Source organism: Tympanuchus pallidicinctus, unplaced genomic scaffold (genome assembly GCF_026119805.1).
Source record: "Tympanuchus pallidicinctus isolate F22 unplaced genomic scaffold, pur_lepc_1.0 scaffold14, whole genome shotgun sequence".
Lineage (NCBI taxonomy): Eukaryota > Metazoa > Chordata > Aves > Galliformes > Phasianidae > Tympanuchus > Tympanuchus pallidicinctus.
In genome coordinates this window covers 8,467,061-8,483,113 of record NW_026294659.1, presented here as the reverse complement: position 1 = coordinate 8,483,113, position 16,053 = coordinate 8,467,061, and the positions used below count along the sequence as shown (strand labels likewise).

Genomic DNA, 16,053 nt, shown 5'->3' with positions numbered 1-16,053 from the left:
AAAGAGGACCTGATATGAACTAGGAATAATGATGACAGCATTTTGTGACTTGTATGTTTATGAAATGGTAACAGTGCACTGTTATTTTTTTACAGTTTTGTCTGTTACATTTGTAACAGTAACATACAGAAAATTAGAAACACTTAGTAGGGTGAGTAATGTGTTTTATATATCTGGGTTGTGAAAGATGAGAGGGATAAATACAGAAGAGGTCCTGTTTTTGAACACCGGCCTTTCAGAACAGACCATCAAAGGACACTTATTTGCCTTGCTGTATGTCATCTTTCATCTGTCATATCACAGAATCACAGAATCGTAGGGGTTGGAAGGGACCTCCAGAGATCATGGAGTCCAACCCCCCTGCCAAAGCAGGTTCCCTACAGCAGGTCGCACAGGTAGGCATCCAGGCAGGTCATGGACATCTCCAGAGAAGGAGACTCCACCACCTCCCTGGGCAGCCTGTTCCAGTGCTCCGTCACCTCACTGCAAAGAAGTTCTTGCGCACATTGGTGCAGAACTTCCTATGCTGCAGTTTCCAGCCATTTCCCCTTGTCCTGTCTCCACTCACCACTGAAAAGAGTCCGTCCTCGCCATTCTGCCCCCCACACCTCAGATATTTATAGACCTGGATCAGGTCCCCTCTCAGCCTTCTTTTCTCAAGGCTGAACAGACCCAGTTCACTCAGCCTTTCCTCATAGGAGAGATGCTCCAGGCCCTTCACCATCTTTGCGGCCCTCCGCTGGACTCTTTCCAAGAGATCCCTGTCTTTTTTGTACTGGGGAGCCCACAACTGCACGCAGTACTCCAGGAGAGGCCTCACCAGGGCAGAGTAGATGGGGAGGATCACCTCCCTCGACCTGCTGGCCACGCTCTTTTTAATGCACCCCAGGATGCCATTGGCCCTCTTGGCCACAAGGGCACACTGCTGGCTCATGGCCAACCTGTCGTCCACCAGGACACCCAGGTCCTTCTCTCTCCGCAGAGCTCCCCTCCAGCAGCTCATCCCCGGACCTGTACCGGTGCATGCAATTATTCCTCCCCAGATGCAAGACTCTACACTTGCTTTTGTTAAACCTCATCTGGTTTCCTACTGCCCAGCTCTCCAGCCTGTCCAGGTCTCGCTGAATGGCAGCACGGCCTTCAGGCGTGTCAGCCAATCCTCCCAACTTCGTATCATCAGCAAACTTGCTGAGGGTGGCCACTATCCCCTCATCAAGGTCATTGATGAAGATGTTGAACAAGACCGGACCCAGCACCAACCCTGAGGAACACCGCTGGTTACAGGCCTCCAACCGGACTCTGCATTGCCAACAACGACCCTCTGTGCTCTGCCAGTCAGCCAGTTCTCAACCCACCTCACTGTCCACTCACCTATCCCACACTTCCTCAGCTTTGTTAAAAGGATGTCGTGGGGGACAGTATCAAATGCCTTGCTGAAATCAAGGTAGACTACATCCACTGCTCTCCCCCCATCCACCCAGCCAGAGACAACATCATAGAAGGCTACCGGGTTGGTCAAGCATGACCTCCCCCTGGTGAACCCGTGCTGACTACTCCTGATAACCTCCTCTTCTTCCAGTTGTCTGGAGATGACATCCAATACAAGCTGTTCCATCACCTTTCCAGGGACAGAGGTGAGGCTGACTGGCCTATGATTGCCTGGGTCTTCCTTCTTGCCTTTTTTGAAGACCGGGGTGACGTTGGCTATCTTCCAGTCTTCAGGCACCTCCCCCGTCCTCCAAGACTTCTCAAAGATGACAGAAAGCGGTTCAGCAATCGCCTCTGCCAGCTCCCTCAGCACCCGTGGATGAATCCCATCGGGTCCCATGGATTTGTAAACATTGGTGTTGCCTAGGCGCTCCCGGACCACCTCTTCCCTGACAGAAGGGAGGTCTTCCATTCCCCAGATCCTCTCACTAACCTCCAGGGTCTCAGATTCCCGAGGGGGAGCTTTTTCACTGAAGACAGAAGCAAAGAAGGCATTCAGTATCTCTGCCTTCTCAGCATCCTCCGTTACCAGAACACTCCTGTCACTTAGCAGGGGAGCCACATTCTTTTACTCTTAATGTACTTGAAACAACCTTTTTTATTATCCTTTATCCCCTTCGCCAGATTTAATTCCAGGCGGGCTTTAGCCTTCCTTGTCGCATCCCTGCAGACCCTGACAACATTCCTGTATTCTTCCCAAGTAGTCAGACCCTTTTTCCACATTTCATGGGCCTTCTTCTTTCCTTTGAGTTTGTGCACGAGCTCCTTGCTCATCCACACAGGTCTCCTGCCACCCTTTCCCGACTTCTTCCTCACAGGGACGCACCGATCCCGAGCTTGGAAGAAGAGCTGCTGAAACGCCGACCAGCTCTCACAGGCCCCCTTGCCTTCCAACACCCTAGCCCATGAGACAGCTCCAAGTAGGTCCCGGAAGAGATCAAAGTTGGCTCTCCTGAAGACCAGGATAGCAATCCTACTTTTTGCTTTACTTCTTCCACTCAGGATCTTGAACTCCACCATCTCGTGGTCACTACAACCCAAGCTGCCCCCGCTCTTTACTTCCCTGACAAGCCCTTCTCTGTTAGTGAGAGTAAGGTCCAGCAGTACCCCTCTCCTCGTCGATTTCTCAACCACCTGCATCAGGAAGTTGTCTTCAACACATTGCTGCGGAGACCAGCTTCAGGGCAGGTGAGACTGCACTGGGCAAGGGAGCTAAAGCCAAAAAAGCCAAAAAGGCCGTCCAAAAAGCCCTTTTTTCTTGCTGTATGTCATCTTTCATCTGTCATATGTAGACAGCTCTGGAGAGAAGGACCTGGGGGTCCTGATGGATGAAATGCTTAACATGAGCCAGCAGTGTGCTCTTGCAGCTCGGAAGGCAAACGGTATCCTGGGCTCCATCAGAAGAGGGGTGGCCAGCAGGGACAGGGAGGCGATTGTCCCCCTCCACTCTGCTCCTGGGAGACTCCATCTGCAGTACTGTGTCCAGGTCTGGAGCCCCCAGTACGAGAAAGACAGGGAGCTGTTGGAGAGGGTCCAGAGCAGAGCTATAAAGATGATCAGGGGGCTGGAGCACCTCCCCTGTGAAGACAGGCTGAGGGAGCTGGGCTCAGAAGGGGAGTCAACTCTTTACAAGGGTAGATAACAGCAGGACAAGGGGAAATGATTTTAAGTTGAGGGACGGGAGATTTAGGCTGGATGTCAGGGGGAAGTTCTTTACATGTATTAGTTACTTGTATCCATCCCTGAGAACGATCTTTTTTTGTATATCATGATCCTACTGGAGATGTAGCCAATGGAGGGAGCTATAAGAAATACTGAAAAGCATTCCACTGTTTGCATCTCCATGACTGACAGGACAGTAGGAGAGTAGTGAGGCTACTCTGCATAAAAAGAAGTTGCTTTTCACATAGATAGCTTGATCTTTTGGCAGCATAAATGCCAAACAAATGTTGCTTTCTTAAAAATAAGCAAGCAAGAAAACCCAAAACCCAAATCAAATGACACCAAACAACACAAAACATGAAGCAGTGCCTCCTTTTATGAAAAACAAGAGTTATCCATAATGTCAAAAAGATAAAACAGCACATTACCTGAGTGTGACCTTTGCCTAAGTGTTTCCAAATGCTTCAGTTTTTCTGCTAAGAAAAGCAAAGCTGATGGTTCACACTGAAAATAATTACTATTCAAATGTCTCCTTCTAATAGCTTTTTTTTTTCTTATATCTAATTCTTTTCACCTATCATCTCCTACTTATGGCAAGAGGCGTAGTTCTATTGCTTGGGAGAGTCTAGAGGATCCTTGTTTGCTTTACCTTCTTTGCCTTTGGTGTACTGAAGTCTCTTGGCTGCAAGAATCTCTCCATTTAAATCTTACTCGCACTCTGCCTTATTAAATGGAATTCTGAACCAGATCTGATTGGTGAAACTAAATTCTCAGGGTCTTGTCTGTGAAGAGCTTTTGTACCAAATACATGCTGCAGAAGGAGGGTGTCAGGTATCTCTGGAAGGCAACCTCGTCAATCTTGAATGTCATTACATCTTTCAGTGAGGTGGCAAGAGAAGTGTGGGGAGAAAAGTGGCCCTGGAGGTACATGCTAGAGCCATGTGATATTGCATGTCTTTAATTAGCTGCTGTCATTACGATGCTGATGAATTAGATAGCCACTCCGTTTTATCAACAGCTCCTGTGTGTGTTGTACTCTGTAGTCGAGGCTTTCTGCTTTTGGGAGCCTCCTGCCCAGAAACAGACTTGGTGAACTTAGATGATTTTCATCTGCAGACTTCCAAACAGACAGCTGGGCTTTCCTAGCCCGTTACTGTGAAATGCAGTATCCTTGGTGCAAATCCGGTGGTTTAATGGAGCACTTTTCTGTTGCAGTGCCAAGGGAAACAAATTTTCATGAACATTCACAGTCAGTTTTGTGAAAGAACATTTTATTTTGCATCCCAGCCCTCTGGTAGTATATATTGCTGTCAACTGTTACATTTCACTTGGGAAGTTGCCCTTTCAAACTGAGGGCTAGCAAAACCTCAGACTTCTCCAACAAAGAGGGAAGCAGTGCCATGCACTTAAAACATCTTAGAAAAAGGATTTGATCCTTAGTATTTGGAAAACAAAACCAAAAACCCACAGCATTTTTACTACATAAAGGAAAAAATTCACCCATTATATATTGCTGTACAATCAGATACTGTATCTGCATTTGGAAGCTAAGGAAACAAGAAGTGTCTTTCTTCCTATTACTTGTGATTTTACCAAATCACTATAGAGAATCACTGAGTCATAGAATGATAGAATCGCTCAGGTTGGAAAAGACCTTAAAGATCATCGAGTCCAACCACAGCCTGACCATACTGCCCGAACTCGAACAACCCTCTGCTAAATGGTGTCCCTGAGCACCACATCCAAACGGTTTGTGAACACGTCCAGGGATGCTGACTCAACCACCTCCCTGGGGAGCCTATTCCAGTGCTTAACACCATTTATGCAAAGAAATGTTTCCTGATATCCAACCCTGGCACAACTTGAGGCCATTTCCCCTCGTCCCGTCACCTGTCCAAATGAAGATCGTATCTGATGCTATACTTCTAGAATTTTATAAGAAGCCTCAATCAAGAGGAGTAAACAGACATTCGAAAGACAACATAAAACATACTGGAATTCATCGGAGAACTATCTTCATAACTTCATACCACAGCTGCAGTTGCCTAATGGTTTCCGTTTCAGTCACACAAATCACGACTTTTGAAAAATCACTTAAAGGTTGCGACTGATATCAATTTAATATTCATATGTCTCAGGGAAAAAAAAGGTGTGTGTGTTACGGGGGACTTCTGAAGTTACTGTAATGTAAGACATGAAAAATGTTTCCACTATTCATCCTAGATTCACTTTGTGCCACGCAACGAATATAAACAAACTGATCCGTTTATTCTAAGCTGCCTTTAGCCTTTACACGAACAGGTACCAACACAGAAAACAGGCACCATCACAGGATCCCAGGACCCAGCCCAGGGCATGTCATGCTCTGTGAGGTGACACTCCTTGCTGTGATGTCACAGTTGTGGCTTTCACCCCTGTGGCAGCGGTGGGGGCGGTGGCTCAGTCCACTTGTGGGACGCGCAGGAAGCGAACCCAGAGAGAGCGTTGTGTCTGTCTGGAGGCATCCTGTTGTGATGGAGCGGCTGAGAGCCCTTCGAGGTGAGGTCCCTCCACCTCTCTGGACACCGTGGTGCTGCCCGAGCACGTGTGTGCCTCCAATGCCTGTTTAGGACGTGCCAGCAGCACTGTCCTTGCTCTGCTGAGTGCAGCCGCCCACTGTGCTTTCCCCAGTACCCCAGCCAGGGGAAGGCTCTCTCCCCTCTCCCCACTGGCCACACGCGTGCCAGCTCAGCCCACCCCGCGCTGTGGGGCTGGAGGAGCGTTCCTCCCAGAGCTGGCTGCATGCTCGGCCCTGGCTCCAAGCAACACCGGCGGCAGCTGCTCTGCTCTTTCCTTCCAGGTCTCTTTGCCTGTGTGGGCTGCATGCCCAGACGCACACGTCGCGGGGAGAGAGGCAGGGTGGAAAGCCCTGTCCCCACCTGTGCCGTGACTTTACTGCTGCAGCGCCTGCAAGACCAGGAGGTGAGCTGGGGACGTCCAAGCATCGCTCCTTGCCCTGGTTCTTGTCCCGTGGCTGCCAGGCCCCGGCAGCACATCGGCATAGCGATGGGCGGCAGCGGGCGGCTCCCCGGGAACAAGGGCAAAGCAAAACGTGACCTATCCCTGTCCCCAGGGTGACCGAGAGCAGGCGTACTGCGAGCTGGAGCACGTCCTGGGGGAAGAGGACAGCCGCCCGCCGTGCGGAGTGGTGAACCGGCTGCTGGCTGAGGTGTCCCAGGACCTGACAGCAGCCCAGGTGAGGGCTCACTCCCGAAGGCAAAGGGAGCTGCCTGCCCGTGCTGCTGTTCTGCTGGCAGACGGCGCTGGCTCAGCCCTTCCAAGGGAAGGCTCGGGCAGCCTCCTGTGCCGTGTGTCACCAGTGACTCTTTTTCAGGGCGTGACGGACAGCGTGAGGACGGCTGCCAGCAATGTCCTGGTGGCTCTGGCCCGGACTCACTTCTCCTTGGTGATGGCCGAGCTCCAGGGCCACCTGAAGGCCACACGGGAGATGTGCAAGGAGTTTGTGCTCGTCACCCTGAGCAAACTCTTCAGCATCTATGGTAGAGTGCCCTCAGCCTCCTGACATCTATAACAACTAGGGAGAGGGGTCTCTCCCCTTGCGCATGATCTGCATAGAGCTGGGGGGTGCAGGGCTCTGCAGCCTCTCCTCCCTCCCTGCTGAGGCTCTGACCGTGCCCTTCTCCTTCCTCTCTGCAGCTCCGCAGTGCATCTCTTTTGTGTGGCTGACGCTGGCCGGCCTGTGCAGTGTGGTGGGCCGGGTGAGGAGTGGCCGGACCCTGCGCACTGCTTGTGCTGGTGAGTGCCGGCCCCAAGGCAGGGGGGCTGGGGACAGCCCTTGCACCTCACCCTGCTGCAGACTCTCACAGGCTGCCTTTTCTCTTCTTTTGTTTTGTTGCGTTGTTGTTTTCTATAATTAATTACTTGTTTGTTTGTTTGTTTGTTTGTTTGTTTTCAGTTGTGAAACAATGGATGGATGGCGTCAAGATTCACTTGTCCTCTGGAAAGCACAGCCCCTGGCCTGCCACAGAGAAAGAACAGATGTATGAGAATCTTCATGAGCTCTTCTTCTTTGTGGTCAGCAACTGGCAGGACTGCAAGGAGGAAGAGGTGAGCACTGCTGCATTCCCAGCCTGGGATGGCAGCTGGGGCATCCATGTTGGCAGCTCTGTCTGTGCCCAGCAGGCTGAGAGCAGAGGGGTGTCGAGAGGGTGTGGGCTGGCTCTGCAAAGGGCCCCAAACTGGCTCTGTGCTTGGGGCTGGATCTCCCTGCCAGGGAGCAGTCACAAGTCACAGCACTGTGGCAGGGAGAGCCGGGGATGAGGGTATGGGGAAAACCTGCCTGCCCAGGGAGAGCGAGCCCATGTCCTGCTGGGCACAGGGGTGTGGGGAAGGGGAAGGGAAAAAGAAAGCCCTCTCTGAGGCAAGGGCAGACCTTCAGTCTTTGATGCTGGGCCTCTGCCATCCCTCTCCAGGACAGACAGGCCGTTCTCGGGGCTGTGACTGCCATGATGACTGTCCTCCTGCAAGAGGAGCTGCCCCGAGAGCACGTCTGGGAGCGGCTCCTCTGGCTCGTGCACCCGTGTCAGGAGATGCAAGACACCTGCAGGGTGGCCAAGGTAAGATGTTGCACAGGGCTTGGTGTGGACGTGGGGCCCGTGCAAGTGCCACAGGGGGTCAGGGGGCTGCAGGGAGGAGGTGGGCAGTCCTTGGAGAAAGAAGGAACAGGTGCTCAAGGGAAGTCTGAGGCTTGCTGAGCTCTTCAGTCCAGGAAGGAACAATGTGGACAGGAGCCAGGAGGAAGCCAAGAGTCACTGGTGCCCATCTCCTGGGGATGGGAGGCTTCACCACCACCATGGGGGCTCCTGAATCTGATGGGGGAGAAGAGGGCTGCGGGCGGGAAATGCCTGCAAATGATGCCCAAGCCCCAAGGCTCAGCTAAGAGCAGAGAGCCTCTCTTGGTGCTGCTGGGGGGGACGGACAAACAAGAACGCTTGTGTGGGAGCTTCTCCCAGCAGACAAACCACTGGGAAACAGTTCCTCTGCTCTGCCCCCAAGCGGCTAGATGTGGCTTCAGCCCTTTCTTCCTCTGCTGGTCTCTTGCAGAGCCTTCATATGTTCCTGGAGGCCTTACCGGGAGTTCAGTCTGTCATCCCTAAGGACAAGTTTCTGGCCGTCACCAGTGCCGTGTTCTACCAGGTAAGGGGAGCCTATCCTGGTGTGCACAGCAGTTTCCGTCTGGGCTAAGCCTCAGGAGGACTGCAAAGCTCTGAGCCTCTGATGGCTGCTCAGCCTTAGCTCCTGCATGCCTGTGGGGCAGGCTTAGTTTTGTCTGTGTGTCCTCTTCCTGAGAGTGTCAAGGGAGACAGGAGCTGGCAGCACAGTGTCTTTTCCATCCTCAATGCTCATGTGATTTTCCCAAACGGACTTTGTTCCCACAGCTCTTTGATGACGCCAAGCAGCACAGCGAGGCTGACAGAGCAGAGCTGACCCGCTGCATCCTGCTGCAGGGTAAGGAGAGGAGCTCTGGCGATGCTTGCCGGTGCTCTGGCCAATACATCTCTCTGTAACCTCACAAATGGGCACTAGTTGCTCACTAACACAGCATGGCATTTCCTTCCTGCAGCCCGAATCTGCCCAGAGGAAACGGTCCTGTTTCTGCAGTCGCAGCTGGGCGATGAGTGGGAGGCTGGATGCGTGGCAGCCCTGGGTCTGCTCGGCGCTCTGGCTCGCTCTGATGGTCAGTACCACGGGTCGGGACTTCCAGGGATCCCTTTTGCCATCTGAGTTGTGCCTCCACGCATGCTTCTGTGCATCTCTTGCAGAGCCTGCGATGACAGAGAAGCTGCCGCAGATTACAGAGGCTGTGCAGCGTGTGTGCAGTGACCCCAGGACCCGGGTGAGCTGTTTGGGGAAAGGAAAGCACTGTCAGGGTGGTGATGCTGCTGCCCTGCCAGGCAGGGCCTGGGGTGACCAGGGATGTGCTGGGGCATCGACCACATGGTCACGATGGCTCCTGTCAGGAGAGCAGGCAGAGTGGAGCGGTCGGGTCCCTGTGCTGTGCATGGAAAGTGCACAGCCTGGTGCTAAGGCCTGGCCCTCACCTCTTCTCCTCTGCTTTTGTCATCTCTGCTCATGCCCAAAGGGCACCTGAGGAGCAGGTGGCTTCCCTTGGCCTTCTGAGCTGGAAAATCACACCCACAATTGACCCCTGGCAGGTGAGGAGGGCCGTGCTGCACTTCATTGAGGATCTGCTCAGCGCCAACCTCTGGAGCTGCTCAGCCTGGGATGTGGTGGGGCACATCTTCAGGGAGTTCAGCCGCACCACGGGAAGAAGGGTGAGGACAGTGGGCAGCATCTTCCTTTGGAAGACCTGTGCAGCTCATAGGCTGGCACAGAAGCACCGGTGGGGCCACACCTGAGCCTCCTGAGACGCTCCTGAGAACTGAGAGTAACCAGTGTTTCAACACCACTGTCGTGCAGGCAGCCGGAGACCTTTCCACCCAGGAAGCCCAGGAAGAGGGAGCCCTCCAAGAGCTGTGTATGGACATCCTGGGGTCACTGGATGTCTCTGCGAGAGGGATCTCCAAAGTAAGTCACACTCTGCCCTGCTGCCACTCCTTGCCTTTGCACCACGTGTTCCTCGTCCCCTTCCAACACCTCAGGTCTGTCCTCCAGCATGCTCTGAAGGACACAAGACTCGGAAATTCAGAGTCCTCTTTATCTCCGAGTGGAGGCAGGAATGCTGACATGCTCAACTGCCTCGTTCCCTACAGCTGCTGTGGCCAAGGCTGCTGCTGTACGTGGTGCCAGCCCAGTACACCGGCATGCTGATCCCGGTCTCCCGCTGCGTCCAAGCCCTGGCCAAGAGAGGGGAGCTGACGGTGCGGGACATGGAAGATCTGGATCCCCACTTCCTCAGCTCCATGTTTCAAGGTAGGAGCAGAAGCTCCCCCGTGAGCTCTGCTGACCCATGTTAGCACCCAGAAGGGAGAGCAGAGGTGCACGTGGCAGGGCACAGAGCGTCTTGGAGTCTTACTCAGCACTTCTTTCTCCTCGCAGGCCCACTGCTGACTCCCCAGACACTGCTGGCACGTCTGCTGGTAAGTAGATGCTCCTGAGGCCGGTGCCACAAGCCCCGAGGAGGAAGCAGCATGGCCGAGCGTGCCAGCACCTGCCTCACTCCTGGGGATGCCGTTCTCTTCCTAGCTTGCAATGTCATGGGCCAAGCTGCTGGCTGCTCCTTGCCCATCAGGGCAGAGCCAAGCTGCTTTCCTCCTGGGGGAAGCCGCTTCTCTTGCAGCAGAAGTGACCCTGTTTCTCCTTGCTCTCGCACAGGTGGTGGCAGGGAGCCCTTCCGCAGGCAGCGAACTCCAAGCCGCTGCCTTGCTGCTCCTGCAAAACCTCCACAGCAAGATCCACAGAGCTGTGGGGGCCAAGTGGGCTGCTGAGATCCCCCTGCTGCTGCAGCGTCTTGAAGGTAAAATGCTGGTGGGGAGGGAGCGGGAGAGTGGGCGAGTGCCCAAGCCAAGCCAGGTTTGGTGCAGCTCTTCTTCTGTGGCTTGATTCCAAGCAACGCTCTTTTGCTTCTTGTTGCTGTGCAGGGAAAGATGAGAGCTTCCCGAACTCTGAAGACTGGGAGCACCGTCTGCTAAAGGTACAGCACTGTGGAGAGACATGGTGCAGAGAAATGCTTGCCTGCCTGCCACAAGGAGCCCCGCTCCCATACGAGCCACCACGGGACAGGAGCAGCCTCTCAAAAGCTGCTGTGGAGCAGCTGCTCGCCTTTGCAGCGCTGCCTCTTCCTCTTTGTCCCAAGCCCAAGGGGGGTCTTAGGAGAGGAGCAGTAGGTGGCTTTAATGGAGGGAATGCTGGGGGGAGCTGGGAGAGGGGCTGTTCTTCCAGGCACCTCTCCCCAGAAGGCTGCAGTGACTTGGGAACGCGGGAAGAGGCAAAGGGCAAGGGAACATTGGCTTCTCCTGTTCTCCAACAGTTCCTGAGGGCATCGCTGGACGTCGTGGAGGACGAGGCCTGGACCAAGGCCCTGAGCTGCGAGCTGAGCCGGCGGCTGAGCAGCTCTGCCAGCAGCTCTGCAGAAAAGGTGAGTTCCCCGCGGCTCTAATCAGCAGTGCCCAACTGGGGCTGGGGCTGAGGCTGGTGCTCTGCCCACACGGGCTGCTCACGCTGCTTCCCCGGCCTGTGCCCTCACAGGGCGGTTCCCTGCAAACTGCCTGGGGCTGGCTACAGCTCTGCTCCACAGCTGCTCTCAGCGACCCCCAGGGAGTGTGGGTCCTTCCCATCTAGCCCTCTCCCGTAAGGTCAGGCTGCTGCCACATCCCAGCTTACTCCTTCCCTTCCCACGCAGACCTTCCTGTACAAGGCTCTGGGGACCGTTCTGGGAGCTTGTAAGGAAGTCCTCCATGTCCAGGAGAAGCTGCTGCAGCACCTGGAGGAATCCAATGCAGAGGAGCCATCTGAGGCCCAGGTGAGCTCTCCTCTCCTCCAACTCTGTGAGCATCCCCGCTCTGTCCCTGGGGCAGAGGGCTTCTCAGAGGGCCGCGCCAGCAGGTTCAGGCCTGCGCCAACTGCCCCTCGTTCTTTTGTGCAGGGAATGATCTCTCTTGTCAGCCTTGCTGCTGACAGCAACTTCCACACAGTCCTGGACACACTCACCATGTTTGCGTCCAGGCTGTGCAAAGGCCGGAATGGGAGGATTTCCAGGCGCAAGAAGGTAAAGTGCTACGGGTTCCCATCTTGGCATTCTTCTGCCTTATTTTCACAGCAGCTCCTGCCCTGGGAGCCCAGGTGCACCGCAGGGCACTGGGGGCTGCTGAGCGAGTGTCTCAAGGCATTTCTCCTCACACAGACGGAGCTGGACAGCGCGAGAGCTCAGGCTACACGCAGCGCTCTCATCCTCGCCCATGGCAGCTTGGCACTGCGAGCCTCCAAGGAGCAGCTGCTCGCCCGCCTGGAGGGAGACATTGTGGGCAACATCCTGCTGCTGTACAGCTGCAGCTGCCAGGTGAGAGCTCGAAGTCTGCCAGGGTGTCAGAGCACCCAGCTGCAGCCCTTCCATGTGGGGGGATGCTGAGATGGGCCTTCTCTTTCCAAAGGTCCCTTGGGGAATGGTTTGTGCCCAGATGAAGATCCAAGACCCTCCCTTAGCGTTGCCCCATGTGTCCCCTTGACAGCCCCTGGCCCTTCCCACAGTTCCAAGAATGTTCTTCTCTCTTGGCCTCAGGACTTGCAGAACAAGCTCGCGCTGGTGCAGAGCATCACTGATTTCAGCTCTGCTGTCCATGCTGTGGGTGGCTCCGCCTTCTTTAACCCCTCCTTGAAGAGCAAGCTGCTGGAGATCCTGATGGTGAGTGCCTAGAGCCAGGGCTCTCTGTAGAGGAGTTCTGGGCTGTGCCACGAGGCTCCCATCCCTGGAGCCATGCAGGTCTCCCTCAGCCATACATCTCCAGCTGGTGGGGACCTTGGGTGCTGGCAGGCAGCAGCAGGCAGCGGGCTAGGTCCACCAGCTGTGGAGCTGCTGCATCCTGCAGTGCTTGCATGGGAAATGTGGGAACGATGGGGCTGGTGTGTGGCAGTTGTTTCTGTCTGTGGGCCAGGCAGAAGAGCTCTCTTGTGGCCCTTGCCCACTTTGACAATGTTGCTCTGGTACTTGCAGGACTTGCTGAAGAAGTATTACTTGGGCACCCCTGTCTCCCCAGTGCCCCTCAAGGTGATTCTGGCCCTGGAGCAGTTGAGGTAAGGGTGGCAGGCTCTAGGCTTGCAAGGCAGATGGTGGTCCCCCTTTAGGGTAGCTTCTGAAGCTTCAGACATTGTCTGAACCAGTCTGGAGAGCAGTGGTAAAGGCCCTTTCTGCTTTCTCTTCCTTTTGTTCCTCCCGTCAGCAAGCTGAAGCCCTCTTTAGGAAGCAAGGATGCACGTGAAATGTTGGCTCTGTGCTGCAAGAACATTGTGTCACACCCTTCAGCAGAGATGATGCTGAAGATCAAGAAGTCACGGCAAGCAGCACAGTACCTGCAGGTAACCTGCCGTAACTTTCCCGGCCACCTCTGTGTCAGAGCCCTACCTCAGCACACACGGCCTATGCTCCAGCAGCAGCCGTGATGCCACACCTCAATCCCCTCTCCTGCTTTCAGCTTCTGCAGACATCGTTGAAAGCTCTGGGCCGGCTCATGGTGGTCCTGCTTGAGACAGAGACCACCCGGGGATTCTTCCAGAACATAGTCCAGGTGAGTACGTGTGGGGCAAGGGAGGAAGCATGGTGCCCGTTGATAGCAGGGACAGAGAGCTGGGGACTGAGAGTGTGATCGAAGGGGGAGAAATCTCCTGCTAACAGGCCAGCTCACTGCGAGCTGAGAAATGGGCAGAGAAATGGGCTCTGCAGGGGGAAAGGCAGGAGCCAGCCCCTGGCAGGGCACAGCTGAGGAAAAGCTCCTGGGTTAGGAGGCAGCAGTATCTGCAGAAAATGGGAGCAGCAGTGTCAGCGCACAGTGAGGCGGGGGTCCACGTGGAGCCACAGGGCAGGACCTGAGGGAAACTGTTGGGAAAAGAGGGACAGGGAGAGGGATGGCACGAAGGGAAAAATGTCCATGGTGAGACATGCTCTGCTTCAGGTCCTGCAGAGATCACTGACCTCAAACAACATGTGGGAGCGTAACAGGGCCCTGCAGACCTGCTCCCAGCTGCTGGCTGCTTGTGAAGAGCTTCTGGTGAGTAAAGAGCCCCACTGCATGCCCCCTGCTCCCTCCCCAGTACCCCTGAGCTGGAAGGCGAGCTCTGCCCAGCTGTGCATGCTGGCATGGGGAAGGCACGGGCAGGAGAAGCTGGGGAGAGCTGGGGCTGCCTACAGCTTTGTTCCTGCCTCTCATCCCTGCAGAGAGGAGATGCCTGTGAGTCCTTTGGCTCCTTGGTGGGATTGCTGGCTCCGCTGACATGTGACCCCGTGCCCACATCCCGCCAGTTGGCCGCCACCTGCCTGAGCTCCCTTCTGCAAATGCAAGGTGAGTAGAGCGGGATGCACCAGCCCTGTGCTCTCCTCCGCAGCGCTACCAGAGCCCCACGGGCTGGGCCCTGTGTACAGGAGGGAGATGCACTGTGCACAGCTCTCTTCTTGTCCCCACCCTGTCCTCAGTCTCTCCCCCATGGAAAGCAGTTCTGTTTCCAAAAGCATGACTTCCCTTTTCTCCTGTGCTCTTTCCAGCCAAGGCGGCCAACAGAGTCATTGAGACAGGAGACACTGGGAGCCTGTGTGAGGGGCTGAATGACTGCAGCTCCATCACTCAGCTCCAGACCTCATCCAAACTGGCAAGGGTAAGTGGACCCAAAAAGGGGTGGTGGCATCTCAGTGCATAGGCTTCTGCACGACCCTAGGCTGTCCCCAGCCTTTCATACCATTTCCAAAATGAGCTGTCACCCTGAGACCTCTTTTCTCAGCAAGTAGCAGGAGGCTCTGAGCTACGTCTGCCCTTCAGGCCCCCCATGCAAGGAGCTGATTCCATGGTGTGTCTGTGTGTGTGTGTGACTGTGGCTGCTAGGTAGGCTTTGCATGTAAGCAGAAACCATGAGTGGAGCAGCTGAGAGAAGGCTCAACCGCCTTCCGTATAAACAGCAGGGTAGGAGAGCAGGAGCGTTGTGATGGCCCCTGAGTGACCGGCAAGCTGCTGAACTAAGAACGCCCTCAAGACTGCTTTCTGTTCTGAAGAGCTGCCGCAGAGCAGTGATGAGATCTCTCCTGCTTCTCTTTTCTCTGCAGATGGTGTGCAGCAACTTCCCCCTGGAACGCACCGTTGACTTCCTGATGGCCATCAAGGAGACCTTGCGGAAAGGCAAAGGAATGCGCGTGCGTGCAGCTGGGAAGTGGATGATCACCTTTCTGCAGATGTACGGGAAGGACATCTGTCGGGACGTAAGAGACTTTCTTCCACCTCTCTTGGACTTTCGCTGGCTGTTGCACTACGCCTTGTGCCATTTGCCTCCTGTGCTAAAGAAGCACAGCCGGAGGGCAGAGCCAGGGCTTGGACAGGGTGGCTGGCGTGCAATTTAGGCTCAGGCCTTGGCAGCATGTCAAGGGAGCAGGCACTGCTCATGTGCTGAATGTCCATCGTTAGGCCCTGCAGAGTCCAGGATGCAGCAAGTCATTCTTTCTGCCCTTCTTCTTTCAGGTGCTACCAATCCTCCACATCCTGCGCAGCTGCACATCATCCGCGCAGCACAGCACGTTCATGCCCTTCCTGTGCCAGGCGGTGGTCATCCTCATCTGCTGCCACAAAGAGGTCATGATTGACAACTTCTCCCGGCTGCTTGGGCCCACAGACAGGTATCGGCACTCCTGCCTTTGCTGTTGGTGCAGCCCCAGTTGTAGCTTGCCTCTGTCAGAGGAAGTAAGGAGGAATGCTTCCCGGGAGGAAACACAGCAATTTCCCAGTCACAACTTGTGATTCTCCTTTTTCTAGCGAGATGTGGAGGAGAATAAGGGAGTTTTGTCTACAACGGTGGAGCCGATAGAAGAGCGAAGTGAAAAGAGAAAAGGAAGAGAAGAGAAAGAGAAAGAGAAAGAGAAAGAGAAAGAGAAAGAGAAAGAGAAGAAGAGAAAAGAGAAAGGGAAGATGAGCTTAAAAATTGTATTATTTATTAAAAATACATAAATAAATTAATTAATTAATAAATAGTACTCTTTTTTTTTTTTTAACCAAGTCTTCATTTTAATAGCTGCTGTCTCTTCTCCATACCAGTTACAGAATCACAGAGTCACCAAATGTCAGGGATTGGAAGAAACCTCAAAAGCTCATCTAATCTAATCCCCCTGCTGGGAACACCTAGGTTAGGTCACACAGGAATGCGTCCAGGCAGGTTTGGAATGTCTCCAGAGAGGGAGACCCCACCACCTCTCTG

General features: G+C 54.4%; 1 pseudogene; it reads left to right on the top strand.

The window, feature by feature from the left end:
• Positions 1 to 5,757: 5,757 nt before the first annotated feature.
• On the top strand, positions 5,758 to 15,546 carry LOC128076571 (maestro heat-like repeat-containing protein family member 2B; annotated as a pseudogene).
• Positions 15,547 to 16,053: the final 507 nt, after the last annotated feature.